Here is an 18,060-nt window from a genome sequence, read left to right as displayed (position 1 = left end):
CATTTTGTATATTCTTAGGTTTTACTGGAAGCAATTAAGTTGCAAATCTCCATAACTGCTGAAGCTCATACTCTTTGTTATGAGACGCAATTAGGAAAGGCGCACAGCCTCAACTTTTGCATTAATAAACATTTTTGTAAAGCACTTTATAGCATGCTGAGAGAACCAGGTAATCTTAACAAAACATGTGCATCACGCATACATAAATGATATTTTAGCACATGGTAAAACACTATGTTAAGCATACAAATCGATGTAGAGAATGTAGGGAAATATATCACATATGACAGAAAAAATGCATCCACGGGGCTCCACTTTGTACCAAACGACCATAAAAGGAATAACAAATATTATTTAGTCCATAGAATGTTAAGAACATAAAAGATACATCCATGAGAAGTCTAAGACTCCTGGAAAAAGAAAAGCTAGAAGCAGAGGCTGATATCATGTTGAGCCTGAAACAAACAGCTATGCTGACATTATCACAACTATATGGACAGAGAAATGAATTGGCATATGCTTGGTAACATTATAAGAAAGCACATCTGGCAAATTGAATGTGGCAATGGTAGTAACAGAGATATTGATGACCTTGCTGGCTGCCATATAACTCCAACCTGTTAATAGAAGAGCAAAATAGAGTAAAGTTTCAAATACCATGTAATTACATGGCTACACTCCTACAACCATGGACAATATATGAAAGTTGTAAATCTCCTGCCAAAGAGAAAACAAATCATTACACATTAAATATTATCTTTTGTTTCAATTTTGTGGTATTATGAGGAAAACCAAGTGATGCAGAACAAGAGAGAGTCGGACTAAAGTTGAAAAAGAACATGTCAAGATGATGCTGCCTCATAGTTGATGCACAAAAGGAGAGTCTAACAATGTCTACATTGCAACTACGTGGGTACATTGACATTTTGTAAACGGTTTATACTATTTGGATTAAGATCCTCGAAGGATAACCCAATTTTCTGGCAATAACGGCTGTCTAAATCAGCACTAACAACAATCACATTTAAAAGCAACAACAAATTGTAACTAAGAACTACGGCCTTGATGATAGGCAGTTCACCACCTTAAAAGCAAGAATACCATAAATTAAATCCATCTACCATGAAAAAGTACTGGATGCGAACAAAAGATAATCACATCCTTAAAGATCTTGACCAACGATAAAATAAAACTGAGATAAAAGTTCAATCACCTCACTCCTTTGCCAATCTTTAGTCCATGTCCATAGAGCTATATCGTGACTTGTCCACAACACATCAAAAGTTGTTTATACTGAAACTGCAGGGATCATATATATTGAACATAAATTATTTAAGAGAGGGCACAAGCCAAAGCCCGTCACTGTAACCCAGAAAACACTCGAGTTCTTAATAGAACTTCGGATCATAAACAAATTCTTCTGATGTACAACCATACAACACGATCACCCACACCATGACCAAGACATGCCTGATTGCTTCAAGCAGAGTGCAGGCCAAACTTATCAGCCATGTTAGATCCTAAAACATTCATTAATTGTCCTCAGGAAAACATCCATTTACTCACTTATTTAAAAAAATCAATAAATATTCATTTATGTGTTGTTCTTATTTTCTTCAGCAAGCATTCATTTACTCAAAATATTGGGTACTCTAGAGCATGGCAATGACAAAATAATAATTAAGCTGGATTGCCTTATGTCTATAACTTGGAAATATGATAAAATATTATGTTCATGTTAACCCATGATTCTGAAAAATGGCATGAAAATCGAATGTCCCAATAAATATAACATAGCAGTACAATATACATTGTCCACTGGAAGATAGAACATGATTGCTGTGTGATTTATCACATAAAATGAAAAATAGTATTACCCATCACTTCATTAATTATGAAAACTTAAGTGAAAATAAGAATGCATATAACATTGTTTACCTTTTACAATTAAATAACCGGTGAAAGGGGTGCCAGTCACAGGAAGACAAAAAATATCGCCCTCACCAATTAATTTCAAGTTTGTATTTGGGATTTTAATCCTTTTGTAAAACAAAGATTGTAGTCTATGTAAGATTGTACCTATACATGGCAAGTTATTTCCTAAAATTCTAGTATTTTCAAAGAAATAAAACAAATATTTTTTATTCCAATTGTTCTTTCATTTCTTGAATCATTGGAATAAACATAGCTAGTACAAAATATAATAATATTACCATGTATACTCACATTTTATTCCCTTATGGGCATTTCCTCAAACAACTCGTCGCTGCTTAAGAGCATCACGTATGTTCATCTCTTATTGATCATTTCATCAAAAGAAGTGTATTGGCCATTAAATAGTCATAACCAGAAGAGCTTTGCACATTGTAACCTCAGCTCCTTATCCTCTACTTGGACTATCTAGGGTGAGAGGCATGGATGCAGAGTGAGTTGACAGCAAGAGTGTGGCAGTGATTAGAGGATACCTCAAAAAAAATGTTCAATCAGAAAGACCACAGTGTCATTCAATCTATAGGTTCATCTTGGCTTCCGGATCAATCATCACACTAATATCTTTCTCTGAGTACTCCTAGGTCAAGCACGAAAGTTAAACAGAAAATAAAATACAAAACGGGTAAATGGGAAAGTCGCGACACATGACCAAATTTTCCATTGTAAATTAAAATGACTGATCATTCAGAAGCTCATCACCACAGGCACATCAAAATCTCGCAGCATTCATCCCAGCTAGACATACATCTACTGAGGCATCCGCAAGATGAGGCAAGCGATCACAGGAAGAATATAAAATGCATTGGAATATGTATATCCGTGAATTTGAGTTAGTGAGTAGATCATTTGGCATAAATTCATCTAGATCAAGCATGTAAAGTCAGAATGAATGTAAGTTAAGCACTCTGTTAAAAAACCATGCCGGTGGAAGAAAGATTCTTCAAGCTCAAGCAGTCGCACGCCCTACAGAACATGATTAGTCGCCAAACCGTTATATTTTCTAGTGCTAGAAAAAATAAAAGAGAAAATATCATCTCAATCGCAATGTAAAGCATGCAACTTGCCTGTCCATACATCGCCCATTTACTGAAAATGTGTTAACAAATATGTAAGATGAGACCAGAATCTATAACTGGAAGTAAGTTTCAGATGATAAACTTGCTCCCAGATCCCCAAACAATGAAAAATGAATACAGAGGAAAGATAATTAAGAACAAAACATGTAACTTGTATGTAGTCTCATATAGCAAACTTCCTGCCCAACTCTGAATACAACGCTGCAAAATCATATATCCTTATTAGAAATCCAAAATCTAGGATCATAGTACGAAATGAAACATCATAAGCATATGATTAGGAGGGCAAGTCATCACCAAAAGTAAAACTTAAATAACATTATTTCTTTTGAATTACATATATTGTGTATTTACTATAATTGGGCGAAGAAGGAACTGCACGAAATGAAATAAACCATATAGATAATTGATAGCTATAAAGTCCCATCAAATTGACAAAGATCAGAACTAAAACAATTTGATACCAGTTTTTTCTGGTTTAAGACCAACCACTGCTAAATACGGCACATGATTAATATTTTTTTAAAAAATATACATATTTATCTTGCATATGCAAATTTATTCCAAAGAGAAATGCCCTTAAAGTGAAGCACATATCTTGTAGAAGCTTCTAACAACAGTACCATTTTATTAACAGAACACATTGATACCAGGCACTTGGTAATTTGCACGCTATCTAGCAGCTGAGCCTCAATTTAATTCGTAGCAACCTCACAATATGGATATAAAAAATCGTTCTATATTTCATTAGCTATGCCCACTCCAAATGGGAGTATAGAGCGCTTCAATGGACAAACGTAAAACCTAAGTGCACGTAGAAGAGTTGGCTAAAAGAAATGGTACCTAGTGAGGTATTAGGAAGGGATGGCGATAGTGTACCTCAAGCATCTTCACAATTTATCCTGTGGAGAAAAATGGAAAGCTATGCGTAAGTTATTTATAAAAGAAAGCAGGGACATGAACATGCAAATAAAGTTGATTATAAAAAGAACATATAAACAACTAAAGAATGTCATTATATACTTGCCCAGGAGACTATATTTTTAATAGAGTATGTTTTCAACAAATTCACGTTTCTAGCAGAATAAAGGGATCACACTATTATAAATACAACCAAACAAAAATAGTAAGCACCACTTCCTATAAAACAGACTATAATCCAGTTAAACCTTCCTTCGGAACCTATTAGTAACATCTAGCTCAGATTTGGTGCTAGCTGGTTCCAAATAAATTTGCGCATGCCCTACTACACGTTTCATCATGTTGTTCGATAGCTCAATGGGTGTGAAATGAACATGGACAGGAGAAAACACATATGTAGCCCATTAATTGTTTTCTCTAGATGATATTTTGATATCTATAAAGCCATGATAAAAAAATCATCTTGAGTAGCATAAAATTTTACTCAGGGCTGGAGAGAAGCAGCTAATAGGCGCTGGAGAATGTTAATCAGTACACGGCGACGCAAGCCACCACTGACCATTGCAATACCATGCTCACAGACTGCCTTGCCACATCGCACAATAAGGATGGAGAAACATCCTCTTTAGGACTTGAAATAATATGTTCACAACAGGAATCATGAATATCGAAAATGGACATTCTTCAAGGAGGAAGAGAGGGATCTTAGAAATGAGAAACTAATCTATCACATCCAAGTCAAATGGTAGAAATAACAGCAACTTAAAGCTGATACTCATTCTCAAAAAAATTGAAAACAAACAAACACACTTATCTGTAGAAAATGAGAAATTAATGTACCACTTATTATGAAAACAATTTTTCAGCAAACTACGGTATATGGAAATTAACCTCATTGCACTAACACAAGAATTTGGATATTAGCTCCCAACCAAGATCTATGATATTGGCCAGCCATTAGAAATCATTTGAAAAAGAGGCTATTGGAATTTTTGTTCTCTTGCAGGGAAAGTATATAAGGCCTAAGATATATATCCCCTGATGCACTTGTGATTGCTTCACATACAACATCTTTGACGAATCACTTACATCTACAGATGGAAATATATTGGCATCCCTCAAGGCAAATATGCTCTCTTGCAACCGGAGATTCACCATCAATATCATCAATAAGAATCTCGCTACAGATTAGAGTATATCCTATAAAAGAATCAAAGCTAGACAGATGCAGCATGAGAATTCCAAACAGACGCTACAAAAAATACATGTTCAGTATAATGCAGAGATCACTTGAATATAATCACAGTAAAGAATTGGCATACAGAGGAACAAGTCTAGGCAGGGAGTGACAGATCACCTTGTTCCTCTTCGCAAAAATCATCCGTAATTAGAGCTGCACCATCTCCCTTCAAATTATCGTCTTCATTATAAGATTTGGACTGTCAATAAGAAACACTTGTTCCATTTCTCTGTAGTGTTCCATTTGGCACTTTCAGTGTTGGTCAATTAAGGCGTACATGCTGCAAACTGATCCACCAAATAATTTATCTGCCTCCAAATGATAACACCACTGAGCACTCGCACTGCATCGACAATTATGTTTCCCTGTCATACAGAGTCATCGAAACTAAAGGAGGTTGATATCGATCAAATAGAGTGTTTGTTCGAAAGAGAACCTTATGCCACCATGCCCTCCCACACATTCTCCAATAGCTAGCACACTGTTGGCTCCAGGTTGCACGCCCAACCTGGTGAACCTTGTAGCAGATGAGATCTTGGCGCGTAGGTCCAAAAAGGTTTACACAATAGTTGAAGTGGCAAAATCTCTAGCAAATCGAAACTGCACATCACAAAGATATTGCAATTAAAGAATTATGGCACATCAATATGTTAGAGAAGTAAGCCCACAAAAACTTCAAAATATAATTACCCGGACATCTTCTCGGTGCCCTCGTTGGCCAAGACATTGATAAGTTGTAGGCAGACTTTTTTTGCTTCAAATTTATTGTGCTTCACATGACTAGCTGAGTCAAACATAAAGGACAACATATTTATTGTTAATGAAAAGGGATAGAAGTATAAATCTCTCTCCTTAACATCCAGTACCCTAGTTACAAGATTGCAAATAGCTAGATGGAGCATAAATATACACTAATCTTACCTAGGATTTTTACCAAACACCTTCTAAGCATAGATAAATGGATCTGCACAATCTGAGATGAGGTGTTCCAGAGATTAAATCAAAGAGGAGGAGTTGGGCTCCACTTTTACCTCAACCTCGAGGAGGGAGAGGAGCAGCTGAACCACACGGTCAGAGCAGCGCCGGGCGACCAGAAGCATCGGTCACTGCTCAACACGGAGTAGAGGATGGGGGCCAGAGCCGCGCCGGCAACCAGATGCAGCAGCCGCCGCTCACCACGGAGTCGAGGATGCGTCTGCAGGGGTCAACCAGCTCGTGAGCCCGCCTCCGTCTCAACATCTTGTCCTGGCTTCTCACATGCGTCAATCGTTCGCCTCATGGCATCCTGTTGTTGCTCGCCCGACGGGGCAGCCTCCGGCAGTAGAGCCTGTGGAGGAGGACGACCGACGCTGCTCTGACCGCCCGCCCCAGCCATCTCCGCCGTCCGACGACACGCGGTTGCCGCCCGCCCAAGAGGAGCTCGCCGTCCCTGCCCTAGAGGAGGAGCTTCCTGGGCTGGTGGCCGGCTGCCATTGGAAGAAGATTGGGGAAGGATGAGCGGGAGGATTGGAGGAGGAGGCGCTGCAGGGGATTGTGGAGGAGGAGGGGGCGACGGGATTGGGAGCTGGCGGCGGCGGCGGCGGCGATGCGAGGGGCGCGAGGGGGAGAGGAGGACGTGCGAGGCAGGTGAGAGCGGAGCGAACGGGCCGCGCGGGCTTTCACACGACCCGTGGATAAAACGCGGGTTCGTGGGAGGGCCGCGCACCCTGGACGAAATCGACGGCTGAGATCGCGCCACGTCAGCTCGATCTGACGGCCGAAAATCCAAAGCGCTGTGAGGCCCCCTATGGGGGGCATCATATACACCTTTAGACTAGATTTAGATGTGCGCATTGGCGCACGAGCCCGTAAAACTTGTGCCAATGTTCATTTCATAGTAAAGCAATAAAAATTTACTACCAATATTAAAATACTGGAAGCAATTGACATAAAAAAAAATCTCCATAACTATTGAATCTCATACTTATTAGTTACTGGAAGCAACAAATTTTGTTCTTTTATAAGCTCGAACATTTTTGGATCTCCCAAATGTGAGAATCAGTGATTTGTTTCTTGGTTACATTGTTTAAGTCAGACAATTTTATCTTTAGTGAGAAGGGACATAACATAAGCATATCTGAAATCTTTATTGCATGTGAGAGATAAGTCAGCAAAGAAAGATTGCATTGGGCACCAGTATGCACATCTCATGTCGTCCGGTACATCATGTTCCCCTTCAGGGCTGTCTTAGAGGGGTACCTTCTACCTCACCATCATTTCATTGCCATCTTGGGTGAACACCAGGTGCGGCTTCTCGCCAATATTGAACAATAGGTCCGCCACGATCATATGCGGCTGCTCGTTGATCTTCATGCCTTGTTCTGTCCTTGCTTCATGTCGATCTCAGGATCTTTTCCTCTGCGATTGATTCCGTGCAGATCTGTCATGAGTTGGATTTAGTAATTCTGTCAGGCCCAAGACTGACGATAAATAATTAAAATGATGGAGCACACCAATCTCTAAAGCTGCCTGAATAATTCCCAACAATATAAACCAAGAACACATGGCTGAATTCATAGATTGTATCACAAAGGTTATTGCGCAGCTAGAAAAATCTTTACTAGCTTATTTTGGTTTTGGAACTCGAGATGAACCAATAAAAGGAGAAAAAGTTGACCTGGATCATTGTCCGATGTGAGTCATGGATGGAGGGCCTTGCCACAAGAGCCCGTCAAGTGTGGGCTACCCTCCGGCGTAACTTGTTATGTATGAATGGTACCATCTTATAAGGACGATAGAGTTTTTCATATCTATACTGATCTATATCTTATTTTGGTTCTGTATCTGACTGATACATGGGTTTCATCTATTCAGAAGGCCATATTTTTCTTTATGTTGAAAATTCAAGTAAATCATATGCTCTGGAATAATCAAAAAGTACTGAATCAATTTAGCAAAGTACCCACACAAAATCTAATGATGACTTGAAGTCCTGGTAAGTGGCAAGCTGTATAGGTTAAGGTTGTCACTGAAATCCTGTAAGTCTTGCATGGTACATCAAACAAAATGGAGCATCCAGCCTCAGCTATGACAAAATTAAGTAATTTAGGGAATGGAAATTGGAAGAGCAATATGTGTAGAAGGATTAGAGGAAAAATATATATTGTACTCTTATTAAAAATGGTACTCAGCAATTTACTTGCCTTTGGGACTGTGATATGAACTGTGTCAAGAGAGGTGAGATGAGAAAAACTATAGGTATAGAGAACAGCCAAACCAAAAGATATATGCACTAAGGTTTTTTCATCACAAAAGCACTTCAACCCAAAATGTGAATAACCACCATCCATTTTAAAAAAAAATATTTTCTTCCAGCATAACTTGGACAATAAAAGGTGATTGATGGAAAATAATAAAAGGTTGGGAATAGATAGAGATTACTGATTGCACTCCTCCTTTTTTTAAGTGACATGTGGATGAGACCTCGTCTGCCACCTTTTTATTTACTCTAAATTAAATTTAAGATATTATATTCATAGATATGTGAGCTTTCATAATCATAATAGAAATATAGCAAAGGTAAGTTCTTCATGTGTCTCCAATAGAATTCTAGAGCTAATAGCCTGGCATCTTGTTAACCTTCGGTTGTTCTGAGCTAATCAAATTACCATAGAGCTATGCAAGCTACTCTCATTTGATTCAATAGGTTCTTAGTTACCCGAAAACTTCAGAAATATAAGACCAACTTGTCCGCAAGAAGTCTAAGGCACTGCTATGCCACCCTAGCCAGCTGCCTCAATATTTACAGAGAAGGTACAGGAGATAATTGAATCAACGAATGAGCAGACAAGGATTAGGGAATGCAACCTAACAATCGTAGATGAAGTAGGAAGAGATGTACCTCGCGAGCTTGCAGATAATGTGAAGCATCTGATCTTTAATCACCTATGAAATCACCTTAGGGCCTAGTGAACTCCTTGATCTTCTGGTGCAGGTTAGTACCTCTTCGAGACCAGCCTCTTCAAGACCGTGCACCAACAAAGGTTGTCTCCTTTGTCCCTTATGAAACTAAGCTCCATTAATGAGAAATTTAACAACCCAATATTTTTTATAGCGAAGTAATGCTAGAAAATTAGCCAAGTAGCATAGTAATCAATACTAATTGCTTTCTACCATTAATAGGTTGCATAATAATCAAATATACTTATCATTTTCACTGCCATAAAAAGGTTGCACACACTAATTGATTTTTTCATGTACATGCACTATTGTTAGCAAGACAGAGATCCAATGGATAATTTATTTAGCTACGCATTGTCGATATCTATGTTTGGTTCGGAACAGGGAGGTAAACAGGTCCATATATAAAAATGCACAATTTTTTGAAGAAATAACAGAAAACCAAAAGGAGACAACCTGGGTAGCATTGGTTTAAGAAAGAAGTGTGAACGCATCCATGAGAGCACATCTAACAGAGCTAGAAGGCAGTAAAATAGACAGACGGACCTAAGAAGTTCAAGTTATTAATAAGGCTAGATTTGATACTTTTGAGAGCATCCATGATGGACTTCCTTGGACAATTCATAAATCATATAAGTAGATGGCAAAATAAAGCACCCACAGGGCGCAGATGAAAAATTATTAGTACATGATCTTGTTTTCCAAATATGTTTCCAACTCTACACCGCATATGTAAGTTTGGGGCAAGAATTAAATCCTCAGATCTATAGAAAACATAAGGGAAAAAAGAGGACATGTCAGGTAATATAACTTGTACTTCTAGCGTCACTGGCGCAAATCTATAGAAAACAGGGGAAGAGGGAGGAAATTAAGTAAAGCAAAGAGAATATAACATGAACTTCTAGCGTAGTCAGCGCTGTGAACTCCTCGTTGTGGTAATGCTTAGTACTGGGCTGGTGTGAAGAGGCCAAGACGATGTATGGTAGAAATTTGCCCTGTAGTTCCTTGGCTGCGGCAGAGGATCATGAAGAAATTATATTCCACAACCAATAGGAGAGTACAACCTTTCATGAGATAGAGTGGAGACTACTATATCACGCTGCAATGTACAAAACAGACCACACTATACATCAGGTTTTGATCACGATGGCATGCCAGCCTAACTTGATTGGCTGGGTCTTGGGCTAGCAAGTGACCGGGAAAGAAACATCACAGGACCTGATTCTGTAAGCCATATGTGTTCAGATAGAATAGCACATTCAACATGCACTAGACCAACATGTGCCAAATACTCACACTACAAAATTTAGAATAATGGAGCACGCTGAACTCTAGAATTGGCTGAACAACATAACATTGTGTAACCACAAGCACATGGACGAATTTGTAATTCCGGATCTGGAGATGAACAAATGAAAGGAGGGCAAAAAACACCTAGATCTTTTGATAGATGCGAGCTGAAGTTAAATAGTATATATTGCGTGACAAATGTATAGTTAGTTAGCCAATTACAGTAAGTAGAAAATACATGGTGGATCAGTTAAAAAATAAACATTCTTGTACACCTAGGTCTTTTGACCAATGCGAGCTAAAGTTAAATAGTATATATTGCGTGATAGGAAAAAAAATGTATAATTAGTTAGCCAATTACAGTAAGTAGAGTTAAAAAATAAACATTCACATACATTGCTCCATCGGGTACACAGAAAATAGTAAGGCTATATTTAATATGCGAAACTATATGACGTGATAATTGTGAAAAAAAGATTCAAGCAGCTATGAGAGATCATATATAGAAGACTGTAGCGAACACCACCATAAATGATGTGTACCTAATGAATTTATGACCAAGCACCTGATATCCCACTAACGTTAGTCTCTTGTTGTAGCTCAGCGTCGGCAGAAAATGAACAGATCAGAGCACAAGAAAGAAGGGCATACTGAAGGGTCACATCCACGGCCTAACTACGCCATGGAAATCTTCTGCGCTAGGGAGTAGTCAACAACCAGCCAGCCACATCTTTGCTGCAGGCTTTAATCACCAGGCATAGGCGCACTCCTCGTTCCTAACCAATCCACAAAGAACGGGGAAACAAAATAATTTGATAAAATGTTTCAGTAAACATGGCTAACTGTTACATGTTTGATGTCTCTATTTCTATCAGAGATGCATGCATTCAAACACCATAATTCAAGTTATGACTTATGAGCCACAACCTTGCACCTTCAAGGGTGTCAATTATGAAATGCAGAAAAACTGATATAAATTCACCAGGTCGACATAAACAAGGTGAAAATACAGTAAATATGGGAAGGGGCCAGGGGACATGACCATACAAAATGATCAGAGTACTGTCAACAACAACATAAATTTGGCTCTGCCAAGATAACTGAACTAAATAAAATCAAACAAGCCCATCATATTTCAAATGATGCTCAGAAAGCTAAGAAACTGAAGGAAAACAGGGGAAGAGGCTGCCCACATAGAGTAATGCTTCTGCTGTAGATTTGGCAAAAAACCTAGGTCAATGTCAAGAATAGACTTGGAAATTATGGCATAGATACAAATCAAAATCCTTCGCAAATGCTTCTATTGTTTCTTTGACAGTTCAAGAACCAACTTGAGTACTAAGGATATTTCAGTACAGTTTATTGTTCCATGCAGACAGTTCCCTACATTATTTTTGAGTTAAACCTAATATTCAAAGGAGATTGAAAGTGGATCATACCGACCGTCTTACTATTAATAGAATCTTGTTGTAGTGAACATGCAAAAACAACTAAAATCATGGTAGGGAAAATTACTCCTGATCATGCATCACTTAAATATATAACCAGATCCATAATAACACCCTGAGTTACCCAGAGAAGCAAGGAACTGGCAAACTCGACAGCTCATCATGAAAGAAAGCTAATGAAAAGAGAAACTAAGCCGGGTTAGATACACAGTGGATATACACTTAAATTGGATAGGTTACACTTAAATACAAGCTTTTAAAGGAAGAACCATAGCACAACTTAAGGCAGCAAGGCATAAGTAATTCATAGCAGTAAAGTATTAATGAATGGCCGAGATGACTGTATGGTTTGGAACTACAATATGTCAGTCCAAATATATCAAGATTGGTGAACGTATTCCCCTGCACCATCTCTGAGTTGCTCCGGCTGCAATTTTTCATATAAACAGAAAATTAGGTATATATATTATATATGTAAGATTATACTATGAAGTGTAACATCGGTACCGCTTTTAGTTTTGTTGAAATTAGATGATAATTCACCTACTTAATTATGAACCATATCAAAACGGTTATGTTGTTATGCGTAGACTACTTTAACAGGCTCAAAGAAACTGGGTTTCCTCTACAAAATTAACAGTTGGCACTGCTTACAAGGTGAACACCAGATCATAAGGCTCCGATGAAAGGAGTATTGATATAAAAAAAATAGCCAGACAACTTACCGTAAGTATGAGCTCCCACATGGCAAAAAACATTAATCCCTTCGACCAACTAATTATTACAGACAGATGCCAAGAAAACACCTAGCTACAGAATTTCCTTGCAGAACAACAGAAAATACAGGGATTTACCAAAGTAAAGCTAGCAGTAATACAATCGAGTGTAAGAATTTAATTAAGTGAAGTGTTTACCTGAATTCCCATTATCTCACCGGCCAGATCTGCTGGTAATGGATCACCACTAAGAACAGTAAGTGCTGATGAACCATCTGGCATCATCATATCAATTAGGATGGATGGACTGTATACCGGCTGCATGACATTGTTTTTTATTCAAAAATATTAGCAGCAAGATGTTTAGCTCAAATGTTCTTGTATTAGGAACACACGAGAGCAAAATAATTTCATCTCTACCTGAGTGTCAAGGAGTATAACACATTCATGAGATATCCTCAAGTCAACACTTGCAGTAGAGTGTTTTGCCATCGCTTTGATTTCCTAAGTCTGTGTACCGAAAGGAGGCTGCATTCCTACAAAGAATGGTCACCTAAATGATCTACGGTTCGCTCATGTTTAGTGCAGAAGGAACTGCTAGCTGCATATTTTCTTTGATCCTCAGCAATGCTATTAACATGAAAAAGCTTTTGGAAATTTTACTGTGTATAAGAATCATATAAATTTGATCACAGATAAGATATTACAATGTGAATATTACTGATAAAGTTCATTACTATATTATCAACTAAAAGATACACCTGCATCTAATGCTCATGGCAATTAAACCACTACACGAACATAGGAGTTGGATGTAGGTTGCAGAAATCAAAAGTTACATACACAGATGGGATTTTCACTGTTACTTTTATTTTGAGAAAGTGCTTGCACAAACTAAGAAAGACACAAAGGGACCTTCAGTTCTTTTACCTGAAGCAAGACGAAACCCTTCCAATATCTCCCTTGGAAAATATGTCATATCTCATTTAGCTTCATTTGTATAACATCTGAAAACAAAAGTTAATCTCCACAGTCACAAGATAGCACTGAATTAGGTTCATACACAGAGGAAGCTAGAAATTGCAGATTGGTTCCGCGCTCCAAGTTTTTTAAAAATGATGCTTAAATACTACCTGATACTCTAATCTTTGATGTAATACATGAAGGGAATAAGAAAAACACTTCATACCATGAGTTCATAGTGGTCCCTCACGCTGCACTTGTCCCTCACGGATACGTCAAAAACTTCAGGAGCGGCAACTCTACCTTGCTCCTCCGCCAATGATCCACCAGAAAAATTGGTGCACAACACACGCACAACCATTAGAATTCAGATCAAGCCAACCTTGCATATCTTGAGCGAATTGCACAACACATAACACACAGGCACATAGCTAGCAGAGACTGGAAAAAGGGGTTAGCGAATACCTGATGTGCGGCGGACGGCAGCGGCCAGCAGCGGCCGGCAGGAGCAGCGCTCCGTCACTGCGTGCTATGCGGTCGGGAGTGGTCGCCTCCTCCCTGGTCAAACCGCTGCTGCCCATCTCCTTGTCAAGCTGCTCCACCATGTACTGGACGAGGCCGCGCAACTTTCGCCAGGAGGAAGACGCGGCCGCCATCCATCCTCCTCCTCCTCCTCCTGCGACCGGTGAATATCCTCCCGCGCCGCGTGTGAAGCCCCTCCTCCGCCGTGTGTGAAGCCCCACCTCCTACGACCGGTGAAGATCCTCCCGCGCCGCGTGTGAAGCCCCTCCTCCTGCGACCGAAAAATGCATATGCTTTGATAACGAAAAGAGATCATCTATGAAAACTGATCTAGTTATATGATTGAAAATGGGGTCCAAAGAAAATTATCCAATCAGTTTTGCCAAAGAAACATTGTGAAATCCATACATGCCGGAATAAAAAATATTTAACTAAATGATATACAACTCTAGAATACCAATCGCAAGACTTTTAAAGGCACTGGAAATTATAACCAATACCGAAGACTCCATAACGCAAATTGAAATGCAAAACAAAGAAAAAAGGAAGCAAGCTTACAGGGATAAACAGTAGGTCTTCATGGATCAGTGTGTGAGTTAAATTATCTCCATCATGGAAAACTGGGGGAAATGAAAACATGGCAAAAAAAAAACGTTGCTACATGAGGAAAAACCAACAGACATAGCAGTATACTCCTCTGTACCAACAAATGAATTGGATGCTTGCATTTCAGCAAAAACAAGGCTAAATCTTGCTTTTCCAGTACACACAATCAGATAGCAGCATGTTGTGAAAAAGTGAAGCTCACCGTATGCATTTTCTATCTGGATTTTTCTCCAATCCATGAGTTACAACAATACAAAGAATCATATGTAGCCATTAGATGTCAAGGATTTAAATCTTGCCCAAGGATTTTTCTGGATGTACATCATATAGAAAAGCACAAATGTATTTTACATCTGCAAGCAAATATAAGGAGCATGAGTACCTTTGAAGATTGTTGTTAATAAAAATCGTACAGAAATATTTCAAGATCTAAATGATTGTCTAGACAGTACTCAATAAGAGAAAAATCCAAAATTAGATTCAATGAAAAAAAAAATACCAGGAACTTGATTTACTACGGACTTAGGCTAAATTTCAGGAAAACGAAATTCTAAACAGCAGAGCAATATCAGACTAACATGTATTTTGTCAAGCACCTTGTAGGCATAGATAAACTGAGACCTGCACAAAGGAAATGAGGATACGTGGAGATTCGAGAGAGAGAAACATGCAAACAGAGAAGGATCTATGGGGATTAGAGAGAGAGGGCAGGGAGGGATCCACGAACCTGCAGATGGATTTGTTCTTGAGGCTGAACCGCCCCACCACGCCAGGAAGTCAAGGATGGAGAAGATCCTCCGCACGTCTCTGCCTCGTCCATCCATGAGAGGCCCCACTGCCGTCCAACAACCGCCACCGCCACCGTCCGAGCTCCCGCTGCTTCGCCCCGCACATCGCTGCCTCGTCCAGCCATGAGAGGCTCCGCTTCCATCCGACCGCCGCCGCCTTCGGACCTCCCACTGCTTCGCCCCTTCCTCCTCCTCCTCCTCGCAGCTCACCTGCACCTCCTCCTTCCGCTGCTGGTGGTAATGCGAGCTCCAGCCCGTTCTCCCTCACGGCAACGGTGGCGTGGCAAGCTCGACCAACACATGGAGCAGTGGCTAGACGAGGAGATCTGCGAGGTGGAGTGGAGGGGGAGGGGATTGGGGAAGGATGAACGCGTGCGGGGATTGGGCGAGGCTGGGCGTGAGTGGGGATTGGCTAGGGTTTGGAAGCATGGGAGGGGATTGAGGAAGAAGATCGGGAGGGGATTGGGGGAGCTGACCTTTTTGTCTCGCACGGGGAGTGATACTTTTGTCCTGCCCAACCACGCCTGACTGAAACCAATCTCACCCACAGTCACCGACAAGCGGGCCCGAACGATGGTGGGGCCCACCAGCAGCCTCAGGCGGGTAGCACACTGGCATTGCATGGTTTTATCTAGTGGGAGGAGAGGCAAGAATGAACGGACAAGATGCACCGATGGGAAGATCTGACGGACCAGAAGCGCTATTCGCTGTGAAGCCCCCTATGGGGGGCATCATTTATACCTTTAGATGCACTACCTCCGATCCATTACCGAGAACTGTTGCCGAGGTACATGCGTGGCTGTGATTTCCGTGATCCACGTTGCTCCTGGAAGTTGCCCCTAATACGTTCTGCTCGTAACTGGCTGGATAAATGGATTTTCACACATTCAAGTTCGGACGCGCTCGCACGAGTCAAAGACCCTGGTGCTTTGCTACAAGAGTGCCCTGCAAAAGTTCAAACTTGAGCGAAAAAGACAACAAGCTAGCCTAGGATAAAGCTAAAAGAAACTTGGATTTCATAGATCTTGTACCTAATACCTAACGATCTTGTGTTTTTAAAAAGGGAATGTCCTACTACATTCCCTCTCACTTCCAAAACGTTATCTGCAATTGACGACGTGTCCTTATTTAGTCCACTGGTTGGGGTCACAGTGACGCACCCCAACGACCGGAATTCGATTCCTGTCAGGGATGAATTTCAAAATTGTCACGCCAATCCCGCTTCTACTATATCAAAAAAGTGTCTAGTTTCTCCTAGACACGGTTTCACTTCCTTCGATGGAGTAAGCACTCTAAGAAAATTGCCAAACAAACCCGTGACATTTGTGGCTAGGGCTAAAAAAAACCACCACAATTTAAAGTTTTCGCAAAAAATCACTAGACATTTCTCTGATTTTCATTAAATACAATGACTGATCAGTTAGACGAGCTAATTAGTTAACAGTAAAACTGAACTAGCTACGCCTCCTCACAGCGTTTTGACCTCGTCGGCCGTCGATCACGAAATTGGACGCTCCAGATACCGCTCGCGTGGTTAACTTTCTGCATGTTACCGTTTGACACCGTAACCGGGCTGCTACTCCGCAAGTCTACCGGGACATACTCTCCTCTGTCGGGCCGACAGATTGTCAAAGGCGGCCCAGAAACAGGATACTCCAGCCCGTCCAGTTATTTTCCTGTTGACTTCCGACGATTTGGTTCTTCGCACAATTAATGGCATAGGAGGTGAGCAGCCACCACCCATACCTGATTATATTGGGCGGCACTTTCTGTCCTGCTCACCTACTATCTATAGCTTTGCATGGATCATGGCTGCAGGGGCGGGGACGATGGGCGAGGAAGAGGAGGAGGCGGCGGCACCATCAAGGACGCGGAGGAGGGTGTGGAGTAGGGAGCGGCCTCTGGTCCGCATCCTCTCCTGGCACCACCGTCTGTTGCCATGGTGCCACAATCGTCTTCTCCCCACCGTCGCTCTTCCACCCAGGTCCCAGGGCACCCACTTCGGGAGGAAGATGAAATGGTGTGGCTGCTTTGCACTATTTCTTTACTAATTGTTTATTCTGCTTGGTAATCTGGTACCAAATTGTAAAATTTGTTATTTGGCAGGAGGATTGCTGCAGCCTGAGACCACGAGAAAATTACAAAAAACCACCACATATCAGGCAGTCGTTTCAAAAAGCAACCACTATTCGAATTCTTTTCAAAAAAACACCACTCTACGGTTAACACGTTGCAAGGTCCACTGATTCACGTCCGACCCGATGTTAATGACGAAACTGACGAAACGGGCCCACTGTCAGGTCTACGTGGCACAGCATAGACGGTGCGCGTTAGCGTCCGTTAACGGCGCGGTCGGTGCCCTAACTTCCACCGTTCCAACACGGTTGGAGGCAGTTCCCCTCACTTCTCCCTCTCCCGCGCACTGACGATAGCCATGGCGGCGGCGAATTCGTCCGGCCTGACCTCACCGGTCGGCGGCGCCGGAGCTGGAAGAGAGGGTGGCGACGGCGAGTTAGCCAATTTGGGGGGCCTACTCTCGGTGGTGGATTCGTCCGACCT

At 40.8% G+C, this 18,060-nt stretch overlaps 2 long non-coding RNA genes across 20 annotated transcripts; both read right to left on the bottom strand.

Annotated features, from left to right (window-relative positions):
- Positions 1–332: 332 nt before the first annotated feature.
- Positions 333–11,235, bottom strand: LOC127312427 (uncharacterized). 12 transcript variants are annotated; one of them, XR_007858331.2, is made up of 10 exons: positions 10,062–10,994; positions 9,110–9,276; positions 6,261–7,648; positions 6,151–6,173; positions 5,920–6,013; positions 5,666–5,829; positions 5,347–5,572; positions 3,912–3,970; positions 1,214–3,269; positions 333–617 (listed from the first exon to the last, which is right to left on the bottom strand). It is a non-coding gene; the product is annotated as an uncharacterized lncRNA (long non-coding RNA). The 12 variants fall into 12 exon arrangements; XR_007858340.2 differs by adding an exon at positions 11,110–11,235 and having other exon boundaries at positions 5,920–7,648; positions 10,062–10,267; XR_011749088.1 differs by adding an exon at positions 5,079–5,189 and having other exon boundaries at positions 5,920–7,648.
- Positions 11,236–11,246: 11 nt separating this feature from the next.
- On the bottom strand, positions 11,247–15,961 carry LOC139833399 (uncharacterized). 8 transcript variants are annotated; one of them, XR_011749080.1, is made up of 10 exons: positions 15,441–15,961; positions 15,292–15,334; positions 14,916–15,066; positions 14,666–14,727; positions 14,051–14,378; positions 13,812–13,888; positions 13,553–13,629; positions 13,043–13,158; positions 12,821–12,940; positions 11,247–12,333 (listed from the first exon to the last, which is right to left on the bottom strand). It is a non-coding gene; the product is annotated as an uncharacterized lncRNA (long non-coding RNA). The 8 variants fall into 8 exon arrangements; XR_011749082.1 differs by having other exon boundaries at positions 13,812–13,884; XR_011749084.1 differs by having other exon boundaries at positions 15,310–15,334.
- Between the last annotated feature and the right edge of the window lie 2,099 nt (positions 15,962–18,060).

This window comes from Lolium perenne, chromosome 7 (assembly GCF_019359855.2).
Source record: "Lolium perenne isolate Kyuss_39 chromosome 7, Kyuss_2.0, whole genome shotgun sequence".
NCBI lineage: Eukaryota > Viridiplantae > Streptophyta > Magnoliopsida > Poales > Poaceae > Lolium > Lolium perenne.
The sequence above is the reverse complement of the archived record's forward strand: the minus strand, read 5'-3'. Positions and strand labels throughout refer to the sequence as shown.